This window comes from Pinus tabuliformis, chromosome 4_1 (assembly GCF_031772625.1).
Source record: "Pinus tabuliformis cultivar Carrire ecotype Pingquan chromosome 4_1, CPIR1, whole genome shotgun sequence".
NCBI lineage: Eukaryota > Viridiplantae > Streptophyta > Pinopsida > Pinales > Pinaceae > Pinus > Pinus tabuliformis.
The window spans coordinates 876930781-876936780 of NC_142303.1; the positions used below are offsets into that span (position 1 = coordinate 876930781).

General features: G+C 34.3%; 1 pseudogene; it reads left to right on the forward strand.

Moving 5' to 3' along the window:
• LOC149178984 (histone-lysine N-methyltransferase, H3 lysine-9 specific SUVH6 pseudogene) overlaps nt 1–4199 on the forward strand; it is a 42928-nt pseudogene extending 38729 nt beyond the window's left edge.
• Nucleotides 4200–6000: the final 1801 nt, after the last annotated feature.

A 6000-nucleotide genomic window follows, 5' to 3' on the forward strand; every position in this document is an offset into this window, starting at 1 on the left:
TAATTAATTTAACTATTTATAAACAAAATAATCTAATCAATAATTAATTATATTTCAATTAACTTAATTCTATTCTACATATTAAATAATTTAATTAATTTTAATATTAAATTAAAACTAACCTTCCTACCTTACCTATTTCACTCATACGTATGAGTGATGAATTAAAGCTCAAAATAAAACCAATCGTATTACATGGGCTTTGGTTTAAAGTTTATGCCTTATGCCCATTTGCCTTTCGACTTTTTAAATATTGGCGATCGGGGATATGCCTTTTGACGTTTTAAAGATCGGCGATTGGGGATATGAGGGGATATCGGGGTTTTAAAATGTGTATCAAGTGAAAACCTCTGATCCGATGCATTGAATGCTTTAATGATCGGAGGAGTGGCAATGGGAAAGATTGAAGGTCCTCCAATATTGTTATAATTTGAAAACTCTCGATCCGATCTTCCGATCCGATCGTAAAAAATATTTTTATTATTATTATTTTTTATATATATATTTTAATTTTTATATTGTTTTATTTTAATGAGATTTATTTTATAAACTACAGCGACTCTAATAAAAATGAAAATTAAACTACAACCACTTTGAAACTTTGGTTTTTCGAGATTAATAATAAATTTGGAAATTGAATTAAATTTCTAAAATCTCGTTGTTTCATGATTTGGCTGCATAACTAAAAATGGAAAAATATTAGTAAAAACTCACTACGGGTTAATATTTAAAATGAATGCATTATTGAACTAAGTTATTTACGAAATGCAATATTGTACATTTTATGCATTTTTTAACCGAGATTAGATAAATGATGGGACTTCAAAGGAGTGCCATTTTCAAATTGGTTGACCAAATGAGGCGAAACAAGCGTCAATGGGAAGCTTATAAAAAACCTATTTTAACAAAGCAATCAAAACAAGAATCTAAAGAAAATGAAAAATTAAGAAAAGCGTAGGATAACCAATTAAATAAAAATCCTAAAAGGCATTTAGCCAAAAATTTATAGAAAGGGTCCCCATTATTTGAAGTGAACAAATAAAAATGGGGGGGGTTGTGTTTTACCACAACATAATGCTCTGGGAGCAATTGGAGGTTTCCAATCCCACTCATGCCCTTGTCATGGGAGTGACTGGGGGATTAATGCAGTAAAAGTGTTAGTTTGTTTGAGGGGCTAGTCACTTGGAAGATTTGGATGGATCGTGGGGGTTTTGTAGTAGGTCTAGAAGGTATGTGTTGTTGTGTTCCATCGATTATAATTCCTTAACTGACACATGGGTAGTGTAATCATATCATAGTTACTCTTCATCACATTTTACTCCGATTGGTCGGTTACTTGGGTAGATGTGGAAGGAGGGTGTTACATGCCCTATTGCTTTTTATTTCATATTCTTATTTCTTCTGTTAAATGTAGTAAACTCAACTTTAATATTCATAAAAAGAGGGGGATTGCTAATATTTCATGGCATCAAGACATGTTGAAAGAGTGGCATTATATTCCTTAAGGTGTAAAAAATCCATTTCCAAGTAATATACTAATGTATATTATACAAATTGTTAATACATGGACACCACCAACTTTTCGCGTCCTCTGTGTTAATTTCACATCATTATTTTGAATCAACAATCTCAAGCAAAAAGCTTCAAAATTCATGTTCCTTATTTCAGTGTTCACAGTCATTAATTAACTAACTTTCTACATTTTTAGAAGGTCAACTTTCATCACTATACATGAGTTGACTTAGAATAAATGTTGACAACTACTAATGTTGTCATAGTTATAGTCCATTAACAATGGACTAATATATAACATATACACATTGACACCTCCTGTTGCACCTGTGAGTTATTAATGTTTGCCACAAAAAATTCTCACGCCACCAGTTTTAGATTCTACATATTATACCTCTAGTAATGGTACAATTGTTCCCTCAGTGAGGAAGGAGTAGTACCAATTATCCGCTTACCCTGAGACACATACGGGTGGTGTTAAGTGCAGCAGTCAACAACATTCTAATTTTAAAAATCATTTAGGTGCTAAAGAAAGTGTCAAATTTAGAGGCAACCTTCAGTCATATTGTGTGAACAAAGATGTTGCTAGAAACAAAGAATATGGTTTTGGAAAGAAAGAGAAGAGAAAGATGGTGTTATTTAGAAACAGAGAGGGTGACCTTCAGTCAGATGGTGTGAACAAAGATAATGCTTGAAACAAAGAAGATGGTTTTGGAAATAGAGAGAAGAAAAACATGTTATCTTTTAGAAACAGAGAGAATGAAAACCTACAGCCTTGTAGGCCAACATTGAAAGAACCACACTATATTTCTCAGCATTCTAGCCAAGTAAAGTACAAAATCTTGCATCATTTCTAGTTGCGACCTAAAATAGTGAATGCTAATCAGGTGGCCCATATGATCAAGAATGAAGCCAACCTAGGACATTCTACAGTCAAGGTTTAAGGGTTATACAATTGGAACCAATAAAGTGGCTTCATATAAGGGTGTGTCAACCCCTAAGGAGCTCTCTTCAAAAAATATCAGAACGAGAGACCTACTCTATCCGCCTCGGCTTGTGACAAATACCCCAAACCTTCCCCCATATAAATCTCTAACTAATGTATTTCTTAACTTTGGAAAGTCCCATACCCGGTCAAAAGTTAAAGAAACCATGCGATTATTTCAAGTGGTTTTCTGGAAATTGTTGCAGAATCATGAAGCCCAATTTCAAGACCATGCACTAGCTAGTAAATGTTTCCATGTGGATCTAAACATATCCAAAATCTTAAGAGATAATAACCTTTATGTCAATTTGGGTAAACAAATTGTGGGAGCTGTTCCTGGAGTAGAAGTTGGAGACCGATTTCATTATAGAATTGAGCTCTGCATTGTGGGTCTTCATCGACAGATACAAGCTGGGATTGATTTCTTGAAACAAGGAAATGTGACACTGGCTACTAGCATCGTGGCATCAGTTGGTTATGAAGATGATATAGATGCAGGGGATGTGTTGATATACACTGGCCATGGAGGAAATAAGTACAGTGGGGAGAAAAGGAAGAACAAACACCAGAAACTTGAATGTGGAAACTTGGCTCTTAAGAACAGCATAGACAGGAAGACACTGGTGAGAGTTATCTGTGGATACAAGTAAATGAATACTGGAATTCATGAAAACAGAAAAGGCACAGTCAATGTAATATATACATATGATGGGCTCTATGATGTGCAAACATACTGGCTCGATAAACGGGCATCCGAATACTCAGCATTCGAGTTCCAGTTAAAAAGACAACATGGTCAACCAGAGCTGGGCTTGAAGGCAGTGCAATTTATAGGGAGGAAGAAAAAATATACAATTCATGAAGGTCTTAGTGTTAAGGACAATTCTAGAGGCAAAGAGAGAAAATAAATTTGTGCAGTGAATACCATTGATGAGGAAAGTCTACACATTTCTTTTTATACAACTAAGGTTATTTATCCATATGGCTGTAACCCTGAGCCTCCCAAGGGATGTGAATGTAAAGACGAGTGTTTGGATCCTTCTAAATTCTTTTGTGCTTCGAAAAATGGGGGAGAATTTCCATTTAATTACGATGGTGCTATTGTGTATCCTAAGCCTATTGTATATGAATGCGGTCCTTCTTGTAAATGTCATGGGACTTGTCACAATAGAGTGAGTCAACATGATGTTCGATATACACTTGAGGTTTTCAAGAAATATAAGAGAGGTTGGGAGGTCAGATCATTAGACTCCATACCTTTAGGTAGCTTTATTTGTGAATACACTTGTAACAAATGCCTTGGGAATGATGAGTACCTCTTTGATATTGGACGCAATTGCAATAGCAAAGATCAATCTCTTTGGAGTGATCTTTCTAGTTTGATGCCCGACATTGAGGCTGGTGCAACCTCTGACATGGTGGAAGATGGAGGATTCACGATTGATGTAGCCGAGTGTGGAAATGTGGGTAGATTTGTTAATCATAGTTTTTCTCCTAATCTCTATGCAAATAATGTTCTTTATGACCATGATGACAAAAAGTTACCACATATCATGATCTTTGCTACTAAAAACATTCCTCCTACGAGGGATCTTTATTATCACTATAATTACAATCTGGATGAGGTTTGTAATTCTGATGGTAACATAAAAGGAAACCCTATTGCTGTGGCTCTTCACAATGCACCAGGAGGATGTACTAAGTGCCTGTAAGTTCTGGTTGCAATATCTAATATACAATTAGAGATTTTTTCTTTGGTACATAACCATTCTCTGCATTCATAATTCTTATGCTTTTTAAATTTGCTTCAATCACTATTTTTACAACTAATGTTACAACACAATTGGGATCATTTTGAAATGATTTCTTTTTCACAAGGATTGGCTGAAATTATGGAATTTGAGTAATTTCGAATTCCAACTTGTGAACTAGAAAATGAATTATGATTATGAGTAGGAATGAGAGCTTGATTATGATATGAATCATAAATTGGAATGTTTTCTTGAATGGTGAAATCATGAAGATAATTTGTTACTCTAAAATGAGGATAGGTTGGAATAATTTCTAAATTGAAATGTTCCTCATTCTCAGATGTTATCTGAATTTTATCATGAGGATTCTCTTGAGAGGAATAGAAATCAACATCCTCAATGTCAAAGTAATTATCATAAACGACTTCACAATTTTCTCTAGAATTCCCTTCAATCTCATCCAATATATCCAAACAAGGAGGAACAAGAATTTCATGTTCCTTAATGGAAAAAGAATGATCATTAATTGCTTCTCTATCTTGATAAAAACTTAATGGTAATTCATTTAGATCAGCCTTTGTATTTTTTGAAATATCATTAATACCAGGAGGGGAAAAATTACCATCATTAAAAATATCAGGCTAAAGGGAAAATGTGAACCTGAAACAATGTATTTAAAAGTGTCTCTATTTGAGAACTCTTGTGCATTATTCTCATCGTAAATTTCAGATTGCAGATCATTTATTTGCGTGCTTATTCTTTCTTGAAGAAGGCTGCTTTTTTGCTCATCATGGAAAAATTCAGAAATTTGTATAGCAGTTTGCATTTTATTATTTACTTTGACTGCTACTTGTACTTGTTGATTTGCGATCTGATTTTCTGAATTGACCGCATAGTAATTTTCAGATTCCAAGGCAGCTCTTTCTCCAAAATTGCTGTTGTTGTCTTCTTGCATTTCATTAGAAATATTTTCCAAGCTTTGTGAAACCACTTCTGCACAATTTATTTGCACATCGAAATTGGGATTCTCATTTATATTGTAATAGGATGGAACAAAGCTTGAATTAATTTCATATGGATTTGGAATGGGTGGAAAAGAACAAATATATTCAAACCAATCTAATGATTCTTCCTCCGTAGGTTTATCTTCGTCTTTAAATCTTAAGCAATTCAAATGAAATCGAATATTAAAATCATTAACAGACTCATTTTTAAACCTTCGTAGATATTCAATTTCTTCACATACCTGTTCATAATCATAGCCGTCAAATTTACAAATGAAAATTGTAACAAATTGATCCCAGCTGTGGATTGAAACAACTGGAAGAGTTCTACACCAACTTCTGGCTTTTGCCGTAAATGTGAGAGTAAAAATTCTGCATAAAATGCCTTCATCAGTCCCTTGAAAATCATAATTTGAAACATTTTGAATAAATTGAAAGACATGGTTAAAAGCAGAAGAATTTCCCTTACCATTGAATTATACCTGAGACAAGAGTCTTACCACTTTGGGTGGAGTATTGGAAGATGCACGTCCATAGATGCAACTCCAAATTGGAAGCTTAAGAGGAGCCATTGTGATTTAAACAAAATGTTAAAATTGAAAAGACTCCAACAGACAACAAGTCCCAGGACCTCCTTCTAGCACCAAAAATTTGTATGCCACGAAAATCACTGCAACAACATTGGGGGATAACCACCCGGCCCGGACCTTAAAGCAACTCCTTTTCCGTTTGGTGTGGTGGCTTCGAC